Source organism: Saccostrea cucullata, unplaced genomic scaffold (assembly GCF_032062105.1).
Source record: "Saccostrea cucullata isolate Sc308-1 unplaced genomic scaffold, CSIRO_AGI_Scuc_v1 ctg438, whole genome shotgun sequence".
In the NCBI taxonomy this organism is placed as follows: domain Eukaryota; kingdom Metazoa; phylum Mollusca; class Bivalvia; order Ostreida; family Ostreidae; genus Saccostrea; species Saccostrea cuccullata.
The window spans coordinates 187,389-204,507 of NW_026935125.1; the positions used below are offsets into that span (position 1 = coordinate 187,389).

Here is a 17,119-nt window from a genome sequence, read left to right on the forward strand (position 1 = left end):
CAGCAATGTTGCTTTATCAAATTAATTGATCACTTTGTGGTGGTAAAGTATAAGGAAACTTTGATTGGCGGAATGTCGAGAGTTATGTCCTAGTGTTCATTTCACTGCGCAGATGTGCATCCCTAAGAACGATGAATGCCCAAATCTATTGGATGATCCCGTCTAATGTTAAATCTACCAGCAATCCATCTGTGGGCGGTCCAAACACTGGAACAAAATGATCTAAGCTCATAACGCTAACTTCGGGAAACTTTCTGAACAAATTTTCCTCCTTCAGACAAAACTTGAATAATAATTCATCAATAAGAAAAACACACAAACATATACAAAAACAAACCAAAAAAGAGCTAATCAGGAAATAAGGATATGGAATAAAATATTATATAATCTGAAATACATATCAAAGCTTAAACATTATACTGCACTGTACAAAGATTGATTCAGTCTTTTTCATCTTTCATTGGGGGAGGGGGTGTTTCCAGGATAATTCAATTTACACCCCGAATTTGAAATTTAATTTCGTTATCGATTCCTTACAAATAAAAGACGGCGATTTTAAACTGCATGAAGTTTGACCGGTTCAATTCATTGAAGTTTCAACAGAGGAAAATCTCTCTCAGAACCACGGGCTTTGAAGGGTATACAAGATAAAGATACGTACCTTGCTTGGTAAAACGCATGCATCTAAAAAAAATCCTCTTAATAATAATGTCACCGAACCAGATGATATCAAAATAGGAACATTATTTAAATGTTAAGAGCATTAATTTTATCATTAATTTCAAATGTTTTGACAATAAACAAGGATTTGCCGTCAATCTGTTAAGCGCTGGGTGGACGGAGCATTTGTTCGTCTGAATGGCCATATGCTACAGTCTGCTCGGCATTCAAATTTAATGCCTACTTTTCAAGTGCCTTCTTTTATAATGAAAATGAACAAATGATAGGAAGGGGGACGCATGAAACAGGGTCTGTAATGCGATTTGTAAATCCCCGCGAGTTCGTGACAAAAAACCGTTTAAACGAGTAATTGCTTTTTGTTCAATGCGCCGTTTGCGAAAAAAAATTTAAAATTGAATATTTATGAAGTTTTCGCAAGTTAACTTTTTATTTTTTGCGGGTTCTCGCACGGCTGGTTATTGTTAAAGTTTTATTTAAAATTTCCCAAAGGGCAGCTTTGTAATTATAGGACCATCAAACGGTTAAATGCGCAACTCCTGTGTGTTACAACTTCTAATGTGTTTGTAAATTGAAAAATGGAAAGAAAGTTTTTTTTTCAAAAAATGGCTAATAATGAATAGTTGTGATTTAATTAATGGGACACATTTAATATCAACCAATAATAAATATATAGTTATTATAATGAAACATTTAAAAAATGACGGAACGTGTGCTTAAGCTATCTGTACAATCCAGACGACCCTTGTTAATCCGAACACGTGTTTCTGGATAAATGAAGCGTCCGGATTGTTGAATCAAACTTGGTTTATAAAAATCTAGCATATAATAATCTAAATCTAAATAATATAAATTGCTCTCCACAAACGTCCGTCAGGATAATGGTTCGGGTCATTGGCGTCTGGATTATTGAATCTTTTTTCACCTCTGGATTATTGAATACAGAAGGATAGATGGTTTTCATTTTGCCCCTCAGTCTTAGAATACGCGATTTTAATATAGATCTGAAACATTTAATCCATTATGACAAAGTGTCAAAGTTATGTACATATTATGATTTTATGATTTTGTTATCTGATCGTACATGTTTAATATGATTTTAAATACGAATTTATGATTACTTCAACTTTTCCATCGTCAGATACCATTACTATAGCAATTTATCATTTTATCCTGCATAGTGCAGTAAATATCTCCCAATTCATTCAATACGCAAAAGGACAATCTATATACGAACAATTTTTAAAATGAGAAAAATTGTTCAGAAAAAAGTTGATGAAACAAGAATATACAATATATATATAAGTAAACAGTCTTTTTCTAAAGTGATCATTTGGTAATGTTCTGTTGAAGACACGATGATCTTGTCAGTGAATACAGTCTACTAGCATCACGGGGAAGAGGCAACTGGTCCAGAAAGAAGTGTGCGAAATGGAAGAACACAGAAGAATGGTGAAGGCAGTTGGTATAAAGAAGCGGGGAAGCTGGTTAAACTGGGAAGGAGTCAGATATGCTGTAGAAGGAAAGGCAGGGTAGGGGTCAGATCAAATGTTATAGTATTAAGTTGTCCAATCCACAGGTTCTGGAACCAGGAGTAGGGCAACTGAAAATGTTTACAAAATGTGTCTGAATTCTCAAAATAAGGTGTAAATATTCAAATTTAAGCGTACCCATGGTATTACATCAAACTCCATCAGTAAAGTTAATTATGTTGTATTTCTATTTCTATATGTTTTCTCTGTTATATAACTCTTAGCTGCAGAACTGTAGCTCCGAATAAAATATATTGATAGACCGGAGAGCTACAGTGCCACCCATTGAAAAAATTGTATATTTATTGCGCACAAAAAGTTGCGCTTATGTATGGATTAATTCTTCCAAATTCTTACCCCAGTTGCAAAAAAATTAGATTTAAAAAAAAAATCCGTACTCTTCTATCAAGTACTTTCGTAGTTGACATCTACACGAAGTGCGTTGGGCCGAATTATCTTACAAACCAAAATGGCAGTATCTCCGGTCTGTCAAATTATTTTTTCGGAGAGCTACAGATCTGCAGCTCTTGGAAAGTTAGGTAAATTGATTTTTTGATAATTCAACTGGAATGTAAATATCGCCAAGTGAAAGGTCAGGAGCTAATAAAGCCTAAATATTACTCGTATATACATGTAAATCTCGTTCATCTGATGTCTGTCGTCCGTGGATGGGGACTATTGAGACTGACATGGGAGGAGTCGTGTAATAAAAATCCAACAGAATACATTTTTAAAATCTAAAGAGGAAGAGGTTCCAATGCCCTAAAATGGCCCCAAAATTCACAAAATTTTAAAGTTATCAACATTTTGAAAACTGTTTATATTCTTAATGTTTGGAAAATGTTTATCACTGAAACATTTTAAAATTTAATGTATAGTGCACTAGTGACGTCAAAAATACTAATTAAACTGATGATGTTTCTCGAAAAATCCCGAAAACATGTGATTTTCCTACAATTTCTTTGATATTTCAGTGCATCCGCATGAACCCACTGTTTTCATTCATTTATCACAGATCCAGAATTCATTTAGCAAAATATCATTTTGATGGGTGCGTGCGGAGAGTATAAATTTTAACAAAACTTATACGGCGGAGGTAATATTTTCTGCTATTCCGAAATAAATAAATCTAAATAAATTACAGTCCTATCAACGGTACTTAGTCCTAAGTAGGCTTTGTGAAACGGGCCCCAGGGTAACAAGTCTAGCAGTTCAATACTGCGCAAAAGATAGAGCAGGCATATTGAAACAGAAGTTCAAAAGTTAGAATCAAAATAATTAAGATACGAGTAGTTTATGAAAATGCCGATATAAACTGAATAAATAAATTCAATACTTTAGAAATAATTTATGGACTTCTAACATCTCTGGATGGGAAAAATTTCGAATCATATGTGCATACTTAAATGATTTTAACTAAAATAAAATTTCAAAATGTGAATAAAAAGCGTAGTTGAAAATAAAAAGAATATTTGTTGTAGCGTATCCGGAAGGAATGGGTTAGAGTGAAAATTAATTGTAGCTATCAAATACACTGTAACATAAAAATATAAATCGGGATAATGACATCAATATAAACTGTTTATTATTTTTTCACAATAAATACAAGAGGGGTAAAATTTGTGGGGACCCCGATGCGATTTTTTGAAATCTCGTTTGTGACAGTATTTCACTTTTTTGTAGGGGGTATTGTTGCAGTCGTGGTTTGGATTTAGTTTAAAGTAAAGTGACTGAGTGGTGAACGAGCTAGAGCATTATTCACTGTTAGGTCAGTTGATGCTATAAATAGAATATATCGGTTGACGAGCCTTGTTTTTCATTGGGTGCACTTTGATCTCTCGATCTTTAGTCACGTGTTCATTTTGGTGGGAATTTTCTGTTGTTCCTTTGTACACACGTCGCCCTGCTGAATTTTGAGTGTGGGATGTTTCCGTTGAAACATTTGCCTTGTTCTAAAATTGGCATGGATTTTTAAATTCTTACCCAAGGTGAGTTGTCTTGAAATAAATGCATTTTGTTCCATTTGATAGTGCAAGTTTGATAGTTTTTATTGTTCCAAATTTCAGTGTAAAACTTGAGTTTATCAGTACTGTGAACACAGGACAGTTGGGCATGTTTCAATGATTTTTCCTTGTTCAGCAGATCGATGTAGTCATGGACGATATGGTGAAATGGGAAATGCCCAGTGGACGGTATCTCTTCATTCCAGAAGTGGTTCCTTAGACGGCTAGAGAAATGTGTCTCTGCAGTCCTCAGCAGGTAAGATTGTATGACAGTTACAAAGAGAACAAAATTGACACCATGTTTTAGTAGTTCTTGGCAGTTACTTGGAATATGAAGATCAGGGTCACCCATAGGAAATCATTTCACTTGGGGTGGGGGGCATATTTTATATTTTTTTTTACTTGATTGCACTATCAACCTCCAAAAATTCCTTGACAAGCATACAAAAAAGGGTCATCGAGCGTTTTAATTGAGGGGGCAGAACATATAGTAGCAATCATTTCTATAGTATTACTATTACTACATGATGTTGTCTATAGTATACTTTGTTTTCTGTAGAATAATATATATCAGCAAAATTATTGGGGGGGGGCTTTCCTTCAGCTATGAAGATATAATAGAATACACTACAGTCAGGCAAAAGAATCAATTACAGAGGTCTGTTACAATCACTAAATTTGGAAACATACATGAAATTAGCTATATTTCTTTCTCTGCTTTAGCCATAATAGATTGATTTAGCTATTATTAGTGCATGAGTTTTTTTCTCACAAACAAGCTTTTAATATTGGAATAAAAATGCAAAAATATACTACTAATTAATATTTTTAGTCAGGGAATTGAATTTTCTAAAAGCCAACCCTAAGCTGAATATAAAAATCATTGCTCATCTTTGAACACTTTTAAGCAATAAAATTTTCTTATTGAGTAACAGTTCACTCTGTGTGAGTAAAGTAGTTCAAATCATTATTGTCAAATATCTTTTTAAACAAAATTAGGATTTTTTAATAAAGTCTTACTAACACCCTTAAATTTGAATGTTTTTTTGCATAAAGAAGATTCTTAATTATTCAAATCAAGGGCAAAATTTTGTCCTTCCAAGAGGAAAAAAAAAGAAATGGAAAAACAGGTGAAGTAATCAAGAACCACTGGGCAATATAAGATGAAATGGAAGCTTCCTGAGAAAGTGATTAATAAATTCAAAATTTTTCAAATCATGACCCTCCTGGGGATAGGTTGGGGTCACAATGTGAGATCAAATTTTTTTAATTAAAACATTTTGGGAAAAACTTAAAAAATTTTAATAACCACTTTACCTAAAAAAACCCAATTTTTTGGAAACTTTCTGAGGTAGTCTAGATTCTAAATTGTTCAAATCATGGATTCAGATGTAGGATAGGACAATAATAGGTGATATTAAAAAGTTTTACCTGGTACCATTAAAGAAAAAAAAATACCAGGGGGCTATATTCTCAACAGACACGATAGAACTGAATAAGGCAATAATTTGCTAAAATTTCCAAGCTATATGGATTCGCTTTTTAGCTCACCTTAGCCAAAGGCTCAAATGAGGTTTTCTGAGCAAAATTTGGATATCATTAACACTATTTTGAATGTTCAACAAGAAATTTAAGTTTTGAAACAGTTCAATTCTCAATAAACTTGAAACCAAGTGACCAATCCATTCTAACATCTAGTAATTTAAATCTATTAGATAACATTTTTAAATCAAAATATACAATTTATTTCACAATGAAATACATGTATAAACATCAGGTCACAAAACGTCTTGTATGTTAAATTGGGTATGCCAGGGACATCAATGATAGTTGGAAATGGGGGTGTGGGATAATTTATGTATAACGGGCTTCACTTGTTATGAAAATTACTTTATGTATAATAAAAAAGTGGGCATCATATTTTATGCATATCTTGCAGGGACAACGATGTACCAGTTCTTGAATACTTAATATGATACACAGTAGCACTACACTAATTCATGATTACATCAGCAACTCCAATCCCAATGAGTCCACTAAATTTTGAAAAAAGCCAAATTAGGTACATGAACAGTATCCCACGTTTCCAACTATCATTGATACAAAACATTCTTAAAAAGCAGTGATCAAAATAAAACTTGATTTATTAAACTACAGTAAATCATTTTTTATTCGCGAGAACTTTATTTTCGCGTAATTACGCGAGACAGTATACTCGCGAAAATTTCATTCTCGTGTATAATAGAATTCCTTAAGATTATATAGAGCAACAAACACAATTCATGAAAATTTTGTCTCGCTGATAGAGAGTCAATGACTATCTCGCGAAAATAAGGTGTCGCGAAAATTAAGTGATCTACAGTAGCTAGAGTTATATTACCCCTACTGAAACTCAGTTGACATCGATCCTTTATAAACAATGCTTGTTCTAGTGTAAATGTAAAAAAAATTGTATCAGGCAACATCAATTTAAGCATGATTGAGTTAATTGTCTAACGCATACAGTCACGAAAAAAGACTATAATGAAATATTGTTTGTAGTTTCCTTCCTGACGTTTTAACACTGAGATTTGGCAAATTGGCCCGGTACAGCTAGCATCCACTGTAATGGAGGTTTATTAATCAGTCATAACCATTTAGAAAAGGTACAATTATTTTATTTCATTTGTGACTTTGTGCACTTATACCAACTTGAAGTATTTTTTTAGCTCACCTCAACGAAGTTGGGGGGAGCTTATGTGATACCCCAGGCATAGGCGTCCCAGGTTAAAGTTTTTGGAGTTTTTTTCTTTGTAAGTAGTTTTATGCCATATATTGATCATACATTCATGGAACATGCTTTTAGTGTGTTTCATTGTACCAGATGAGGTTTCAGATGCTGCAATTGCAGCAAAGGATCGAAAGACCATGCAGGTTAATGTTTTTGGAGCAGGTTAACATTTTTGGTTCAGTTTTTGGTGTAGGTCTTATTTCCAAGTAATTATAAGACCTATGATGACCAAATTTGCATGGATGATACATCTAAGGATGCATACAACCAGACTTGCTACGGATGCTGAATCTGACCTACATTTTCCATATGAGTGAACAGGTATATGTTTTTGGTGCAGTTCTCTATACCAAGTAACTATGAGTCCTGTGATGACCATGCAAACTTGCATGGATGATACATCTAAGGATACATACAACCAGACTTGCTACGGATGCTGGATCTGACCTACATTTTCCAGATGAGTGAATAGGTTTATATTTTTGGTGCAACTCTCATTTCCAAGTAACTATGAGCCCTATGATGACCAAACTTGCATGAATGATACATCTAGCTAAGGATGGACACTGATAGACTTGCTTCTGATGCTGGACCCCATATGTATTTTCCATATAATTTACTTGATGGGCAACCAGTTAAAGCAATATGAGCTGCATGTTTGACATTGGAAAATTTTATTGCAAATTTGTGATTAACTAATTTAATGACAGAAAAATAAATCATTTATAAACTTCTGTTATTCATATTCGCGATGGAAAATTTTGTATTAGCTTTGATTAAAGCAAAATTGAATTATTGTCGTCCTGTACAATAATGATTTCTTATATAAAACTGTATGTTCGGTTGTACAGAAATATTTCTTCTGAAACATTTTTAAACTTTATTTTGGGCTTATTGGTCATAAGGGTTTAAATTACATACAAATTACCGTATATCATGATTTTTCCGCATGTATCCAATTTCCGCTTTGTTTGCGACGAGTTCTGAATCGCGGAAAATAAAACAGCGTAAATTTAATACAAAATTTTCTTTTTGTAGTAGAAATATTTCTTAATGCTTATATCGTAGAGGGTAGAAATAGCGGGATCAGAGGACAAGCGCAATATACCGGTAATAGGTATAAGCCCTTATTGTTTGTTTACTAATTGACAAGCTAGCTAATTATATGGGTCACGTTCCTTGCGAGAAGCCATTAAACTAATTATATATGAGCTGCTAGTCAGTTTGGAACAGTAAATGACCTATGATTGTTTAAATCATAAAAAATAATATCTGTGGATTTGAGAGTTAGTACGCAACACAGGTGTGTGATTCGCTGAGCGGGTCTTCCGAAATTGACAAGGTGAAGGTCGATCGGTCTATTTCTCACCCGTATGAAGTAACTCAAGCTTAATGACTTTTACATTTTGCATCCTATTCCTTCATAGGCTCAAACAATTGTTAATAATATAATCACTGGGACTTTGAAATAGTGAAAATTTGATTCGCGTAAATTTAATATACTGAGTTAGGTTCTGATTCGCGGAAAAAAACATGACGCGGAAAAAACCTGATATATATATCTAATCATAATAGCACATTTTACCAGCAAAATAAAATTTTCGAAGGTACAGCTCATATTGCTTTAATTGCAAGCCCTATCAGCTAGATCAAAATTGCATAAATTTTGCATTTTGGGATGTAAACTTATATAAACTTTGGGATGTTATTTAATTGTGGGACTTTGCCTTACATAAACACAACACTTGTTGAGGTGAGCTTTGAAATCTCTGATTACCTATGTTTTAAACTCCTTCCAAATTCTTAACATAGTGTTTTCTTTTGTACATATGTTTGTTTGCCTTTTTTCATCTTAGTCCTTCTTCTCAATTTCCCAGGACTTCATTGATGGAAATGGTGTTATAAGGACTTAACAGTGGCTGGTACTTCATCGTTGGAGGTGGTGGAATAAGGATGCTCTTGATTGTTGGAGAACTTAGAGGAGACTGGGCATCTTGGATTGGAACAGCATGGCAACAACGCTGGAGTGGAGGTATTTGTAAGTCTTTAAGGAAAAGCAGAGGTGAGTTGGTTTCATTATCATTTTGGCACTCTTACTAATTAGTACTAACATTTCCCTCCCCTCCCCCACTCTCAACACATTTTTTTGTAATAGTTTTTTCAATTTGTTTTTTGTTCTGTTGTTTTTTCTTTGTCTAATCTTCTCTGTTCTCTCTTTGCCGGGATGTCATCATTAGAGATGTTGCACTTGGAGGCTGCTGGCTCTTCATCATTGGAGGACTTGGAAGAGGCTGGGCATATTGGATTGGAACAGCATGCCAACAACGCTGGAATGGAGGTATTGCTTAGTTGTTAAGGAAAAGCAGAGGTGAGTTGGTTTCATTATCATTTTTGCACTCTTACTAATTAGTACTAACATTTCCCTCCCCTCCCCCACTCTCAACACATTTTTTGTAGTAGTTCTTTCCTTTTGTTTTTTGTTCTGTTGTTTTTTCTTTGTCTAATCTTCTCTGTTCTCTCTTTGCCGGGATGTCATCGTTGGAGATGGTGCACATGGAGGCTGCTGGCTCTTCATCGTTGGAGGAGGCTGGGCATATTGGATTGGAACAGCATGCCAACAACGCTGGAACAGAGGTATTGCTTAGTTGTTAAGGAAAAGCAGAGGTGAGTTGGTTTCATTATCATTTTTGCACTCTTACTAATTAGTACTAACATTTCCCTCCCCTCCCCCACTCTCAACACATTTTTTGTAGTAGTTTTTTCTTTTTGTTTTTTGTTCTGTTGTTTTTTCTTTGTCTAATCTTCTCTGTTCTCTCTTTGCCGGGATGTCATCGTTGGAGATTGTGCACATGGAGGCTGCTGGCACTTCATCGTTGGAGGAGGCTGGGCATATTGGATTGGAACAGCATGCCAACAACGCTGGAACGGAGGTATTGCTTAGTTGTTAAGGAAAAGCAGAGGTGAGTTGGTTTCATTATCATTTTTGCACTCTTACTAATTAGTACTAACATTTCCCTCCCCTCCCCTCCCCCACTCTCAACACATTTTTTGTAGTAGTTCTTTCCTTTTGTTTTTTTGTTCTGTTGTTTTTTCTTTGTCTAATCTTCTCTGTTCTCTCTTTGCCGGGATGTCATCGTTGGAGATGGTGCACATGGAGGCTGCTGGCTCTTCATCGTTGGAGGAGGCTGGGCATATTGGATTGGAACAGCATGCCAACAACGCTGGAACAGAGGTATTGCTTAGTTGTTAAGGAAAAGCAGAGGTGAGTTGGTTTCATTATCATTTTTGCACTCTTACTAATTAGTACTAACATTTCCCTCCCCTCCCCCACTCTCAACACATTTTTTGTAGTAGTTTTTTCCTTTTGTTTTTTTGTTCTGTTGTTTTTTCTTTGTCTAATCTTCTCTGTTCTCTCTTTGCCGGGATGTCATCGTTGGAGATGGTGCACATGGAGGCTGCTGGCTCTTCATCGTTGGAGGAGGCTGGGCATATTGGATTGGAACAGCATGCCAACAACGCTGGAACGGAGGTATTGCTTAGTTGTTAAGGAAAAGCAGAGGTGAGTTGGTTTCATTATCATTTTTGCACTCTTACTAATTAGTACTAACATTTCCTTCACCTCCCCCACTCTCAACACATTTTTTGTAGTAGTAGTTCTTTCCTTTTGTTTTTTTGTTCTGTTGTTTTTTCTTTGTCTAATCTTCTCTGTTCTCTCTTTGCCGGGATGTCATCGTTGGAGATGGTGCACATGGACGCTGCTGGCTCTTCATCGTTGGAGGAGGCTGGGCATATTGGATTGGAACAGCATGCCAACAACGCTGGAACGGAGGTATTGCTTAGTTGTTAAGGAAAAGCAGAGGTGAGTTGGTTTCATTATCATTTTTGCATTCTTACTAATTAGTACTAACATTTCCCTCCCCTTCCCCTCTCAACACATTTTTTGTAGTAGTAGTTCTTTCCTTTTGTTTTTTTGTTCTGTTGTTTTTTCTTTGTCTAATCTTCTCTGTTCTCTCTTTGCCGGGATGTCATCGTTGGAAATGGTGCACATGGACGCTGCTGGCTCTTCATCGTTGGAGGAGGCTGGGCATATTGGATTGGAACAGCATGCCAACAACGCTGGAACGGAGGTATTGCTTAGTTGTTAAGTAAAAGCAGAGGTGAGTTGGTTTCATTATCATTTTTGCACTCTTACTAATTAGTACTAACATTTCCCTCCCCTCCCCCACTCTCAACACATTTTTTGTAGTAGTAGTTCTTTCCTTTTGTTTTTTTGTTCTGTTGTTTTTTCTTTGTCTAATCTTCTCTGTTCTCTCTCTTTGCCGGGATGTCATCGTTGGAGATGGTGCACATGGAGGCTGCTGGCTCTTCATCGTTGGAGGAGGCTGGGCATATTGGATTGGAACAGCATGCCAACAACGCTGGAGTGGAGGTTTTTTTGTATTTCTTTGATGTTAGGTCTCTTTGTTATTTTAGCTCTTACTTTTTTGTTTATGTTTTGTTTCCTTTGTTAGTATTTGTTGTTAATTGTTCATTAGGTTTTTATTATAATTGTTATTTGTTTATTGAGTTGTTATTATAGTTTTTTGTTTGTGAGGGTTGTAAAAGTTGTTAATTTTCATGTTTTATTTGTTAATTGTTACATTATGTTTTTAATGTTTTTATTAGTTGACATTGTTATGAGTTTCAGTTATTTGTTATTGAGGCAGTCATGAGTTTTACTTGTTAGGAGCTTAAGTTATTTGCTGTTGTTTGTGATTTTTTATTATTTGTTATTGTTATGAGTGTTAGTTAGTTGTTATTGTTATGAGCTTTAATTAGTTGTTATGAGTTAAGTTATTTGTTATAGTTATGTGTTTTAGTTATTTGCTTTAGTTGAGATTTTCAATTTATTGTTATGATAGTTATGAATTTTTGTTAATTATTATTGTTGTGATTTTTATTTGTTATTGCATTTATTATTCCTAAGAATATGTCTAATGTTCATTGTTGCATTGTGCATTAGCATCAACATTAGACATGTTGGATAAGGAGGAAACAGTGTGTTTCACCCAAAACATCTGTCTTAGTGAGGGCCTTATTACAGTATAACACGGTTATAAGGAAGTCACTGGGACCTCTGAAATTACTTCTCTATATCCATAATTTGTTATATCCTCAAGTGTATAAAATTTTAGTAAAATTTATATAGCTAGAGATTGAAGATAATTTCACTATTATCTGTGAATTCACAATATCTGTGTTTGTACCAAACCAGTTTTACTCAGTATCTATTATTTCAGCTCTATTTTAAAATTTTGTTAGTATTTTATAGTTGGACAATTCACTAAAGAAGAAGAGAAATAAGCCAAATTCTAAACCATCATCGATAAGGTAAGATAGAAAATATTGAATTGATAATAATTGAAAAATACAGTAAAACTTGGTTAAAACGAAGTCACGGGGACCTATAAAATTACTTCACTATATCCATAATTCGTTATATCCCTATAAGGAATTCGTTAAATTTATTAAGCCCTGAGATCCAAGATAATTTCGCTATAACCGTGAATTGGCAATATCCTTGTTCGTACTAAACAAGTTTTGCTGTATATAGAAAAATGAAATGAAGTATTATTGTTAGATTATAGATTTATAATGTTCCATTTCAAATCAATAATATATACAGCCAAACTTCATAGTAATCAACTTTATAGAGCAGAGATCTTTATTAGGTGGTCATTTATCTTTTTCCCAATGAAACATTCTATAAAACTTTATTATTAAGCTGTCATCTTTTTCATGCGATCATTTTAAACATATTAAAGACCAAAAATTAAAGAGCAGAATAAAAGTTATGAATCTGAGAAATTAAGGAAATGGAATCTTAGTTGAAATGGACTGACTAGGTTATTTTAGTGTAAAATACATGCAGTGAAATAAAGCTCTTAATATTTTCAGCAGATGCACCCAACTGGCCTTGGTTGAAACTGCAGATGCACTCCACTACACTTGGTGGAAACAGCAGATGCACCCTACTGGACTTGGTGGAAACAGCAGATGCACCCAACAGGACTTGGTGGAAACAGCAGATGCACTCCACTGGACTTGGTGGAAACAGCAGATGCACCCAACAGGACATGGTGGAAACAGCAGATGCACCCAACTGGACATGGTGGAAACAGCAGATGCACTCCACTGGACTTGGTGGAAACAGCAGATGCACCCAACTGGACATGGCAGAAACAGCAGATGCACCCAACTGGACTTGGTGGATACAGCAGATGCGCCAACTGGACTTGGTGGATACAGAAGATGGACCCAACAGGACATGGTGGATACAACTGGAGGAGACTTGTCTGATGATATTGACCTTCCCAACAAGACATATCAAAGGAGATAACTGACACTGATCAGGTACATGTAAATGACATAATAGTGATTCAAGATCATGTAATTGACCATGTCAAATTAACTAGCTGACTTTTTATTTTAAGCTTGGCTTATTTTTAGCTATACTGGTCAGAGACAATAAGAAAGCTTGTGATAGTAAACAAGGACATGGCATGGTGGAAACAGCTGGAGGAGGCAGAGCCAATGAATGCTAATCTTCCAAGATGTGAAAACAGCAGATGTTCTCAACAAGACATGTGTAACAGCAGATGCACCCAACTGGACACTGATAGAAACAACTGGATGATGCATAGCCAGTACATGCTGATCTTCCAAGATGTGGAAACAGCAAATGCATCCAAGAGTACATGGTGAAAACAGTAGATGCACCCAAAAGGACATGATAGAAACAACTTGAGGATGAATAGCCAAAGGATGCTGATCTGACATTTATCAGGTATGTAACATTATCATAATTCAAGATCATTTTATTAACAAAGTCAAGTTAACTAGCTGAGTAAAATTTTAGCTTGTCTTATTTCTTATAGTCAGTAAAAGCTGACTTTTGTTATGGTGTTCAACCAGATAAACCAACTCTTTACACCAATATTGAATTTTTGCTTAATAATATAAAGCATATGTTAAACCACTGTTGAAACAACATGAACACTCATTTAAAAAAGTTAAATGAGGATTTTCCTAAACAAACTTCAATGATATATTTTCTCAATTGTTCTTCTTTTGACTCTTACTGCAGCTGCAGCAAACAGAACCATGGGGAAACCGCTAGAATAGACAAGCTTGAGGAGGCAAGGCCAATGAATATTGAGGCAAACTTTATTGACAATGATTTTTCAAATATGTGAAAACACCAACTACACCCAAAAGATATTAGTGGAAACAACTAAAACAGACAAGCCTGATGGACACTGTATGGTCTTCAAGATGTGGAAACAGCAGATGCACCCGACAAGACTTGGTGGATTATACAACTGGAGGAGACTTGCTAATGGAGGTTGACTTATCCACCAAGACATACCACAGTGGATAGCTCATACTGATCAGGTATGACATTATCATATTCTAAAATCATCTTATTGTATAAATACAATGAATTAAATAGGTCAAATTTTTAGTTAACTAGTAGACCAAATATTTAGTCCAGGGCACATTTTTTTGGTAGTCAGCAATATAGCTGGCTTTTGTAATGGTGTTCAACCAAGTATGTTGTCTCTTAATTCACACCAATATTAGAATTTTGCCTAGAAATTTATATGTTGTATAATATATACTCCAAACCACTGCTGATACATTTTCTCAAACACTTGTTCAAACGAAGTTAAAGTGTAGATTTTTATAAACAAACATTGGTAAATATGTATTTTCTCCCATCTTCTTCTGATTTTTGACTCAAAATTTTCTAAAATATGTTGTATTCATTGGGTCCTCCTAAAGCCTGTCTGCATTACATTCTATAAACAGAGTTTGTGTTATCATGCTAATTATACTGATGCAGTATGTGACCAGATGCACACATAATACTGCAGAAGTCCCCACTGAGACCTCATCTGTGCATATTAATTAATATGTTTGACCTTCTACTGCTTGTTTACCTCTGGAAGTGGTATACAAAACCCCAGAATGATACATCTGATATAATATATTTATGTTGTGAAATTCTTATCAAATTTCATATTTTGTGTTGTTGCCTGCATGTCACAGTGGTATTTTAGAGCATCATATGAGTGAAGAATTCTCAATACTAAGGGACTTTAAACAAGAAACAGACAAGCAAACAAAGATATTTTAATTGTGTTAGTATTTTTTATGCCCTGCCATGAATATGGCCAGGGCATATAGTGTTTGTCATGTCTGTCATGTCCGTCCTTCCGTCTGTCCTTCTGTCACACTTTGTGTTAAGCTCAGTTCAAAGCTCAATTTCAAAGATACTATTTAAGGTATTTTCATCAAACTTTCAAACTTTGTATGCTGATAGATATTGATGAGAGCTATTCAACTGCATCAACATATTTTGACCTCGACCTTTTCATTTGACCTTGACCTCACTTTTATTAAATGGTTTTTATATCAGTTTCAAAGAAACCATATATTTTTTTTAATAACTTTTTAACCTGATACGTCATACTGATGAGAGCTTTTCAACTGTATCAACATGTTTTGACCTCACTTTCCCTAAATTTGTGTCAAACTTCATATGGTGATACGTACGCTAGTCACACTGATGTAAGCAATTCAACTGCAGCAACATTTTTGACCTTGACCTTTCATTTGACCTTTGACCTCACTTTTCAGAAATTAGTGTCAAACTTCATATGCTGATACATACTGATGTAAGCAATTCAACTGCATCACTTTTCAAGATATTCAGATCAAATTTCATACAAATTTTCATGTTGCATTACTAATATACCCTTGGCGGGGCATTCATGTCCTATAGCCATATTTCTAGTTTGCTACTATGTGATATAGAAACAACCAGTTTTGTGTTATTACTTATAATAGTCTTTCATTTTCTCAAAATCTCTTTATAAAATCATGTTATTAAAATTAATGTTTGTATATACTTCTGAGTATACCGTATAAGTAGAATTTTTAGCAAGGATGTAATTTTGGCATTATTAGCGAGGGTGCTAACATCGCTAAAATTGATTATCGCAAAAAATTATTTGCGTTTCATTTGTAAATAAGCTTTTTAAGTTAGCATTTTAAAATCGCTAAAATTTCTTCTCGCTAAAAATAAAATACCAGATTTTAGGTAGAAATTGCTAAATTTGCGTTTCGCTAAAATTTCCACTTATAGTACGGTATTCCTTTTATCTTAAGGTTTAAGATTTGGAGAACAGACTAAAGAGGGAATGAAACTGGATTCATGTCATTGTGGATTTTCTTGACCATATCAAGGATGAGAATCATTCAGGTATGGAAAACGACCTTTATTCAAGAGTAAAGAGAGGCCACAACTGGGGATCAAAGTTATACAAAGAAATATAAAATAAAGTTTTCTTCTCAATATCAGCAAAGGCTATGATAAGTCATATTAATTCAGAAGCATCTTCAGATAGTGAAGATTCAAGTAAAATTGTGTTCAAATGATAGGTAGTGATGTGGATTCAAGTTTAAGTTTTTCAATACTGAACTGATTTCTGCTTTTTCCTAGCCTTAGTGCTCAGGTAAGCAATGTAGCATATAGGTCTCTTGTTAGTTTTTTTTAATTCAAACCTTACAATTACATCTTGCCTTGTTTATTTACAGAAAATAAAGAAATTTTTAGAAGTAACATATGTGGATGAAGAAGCAGGACTTAATTAATGCAGGATCAATCCAAATCTTCAAAGCACTGATGACATTATGCATTCTAGTAACAGTTTTTTTTCAAAGACTATTTTTAAAATATTTTTGTAAAGGGTGTCCGAATTATGTTAGGGTATGGGGTCGCCCATTCGGACACGTGGGTTCTCTACGGGTACTCCGTCTTCCTCCCACACTGACCCCCGCTTTTCTCTTTCCTTGTTATTATGCCAATGAGATGATAGTTCATTATTGTAATTGTTTAGATGAAGTTGAATATGTTCCAGATGTAATGATTGTTAAATATGACATAAGTATTCCTAGAATGTGTAATTTTTTTCAGCTATTGTTGCAATAATAATTTGTGTAGTTGCCTCTTGGTTATTAGCTTATTGTAAAATTGAATGCATTATATACTGATGTGACTAAATATGCAGTGAAAGAAATGGATGTAAAAT

At 34.6% G+C, this 17,119-nt stretch overlaps 1 long non-coding RNA gene across 4 annotated transcripts; it reads left to right on the top strand.

The window, feature by feature from the left end:
• Window positions 1–12,246: 12,246 nt before the first annotated feature.
• Window positions 12,247–16,716, top strand: LOC134241950 (uncharacterized). Of its 4 annotated transcripts, none has more exons than XR_009986767.1 (6): window positions 12,247–12,353; window positions 12,921–13,376; window positions 13,457–13,809; window positions 14,110–14,417; window positions 16,197–16,290; window positions 16,626–16,716. It is a non-coding gene; the product is annotated as an uncharacterized LOC134241950 (long non-coding RNA). The 4 variants fall into 4 exon arrangements; XR_009986765.1 differs by having other exon boundaries at window positions 13,473–13,809; XR_009986768.1 differs by having other exon boundaries at window positions 12,985–13,376; window positions 13,473–13,809.
• Window positions 16,717–17,119: the final 403 nt, after the last annotated feature.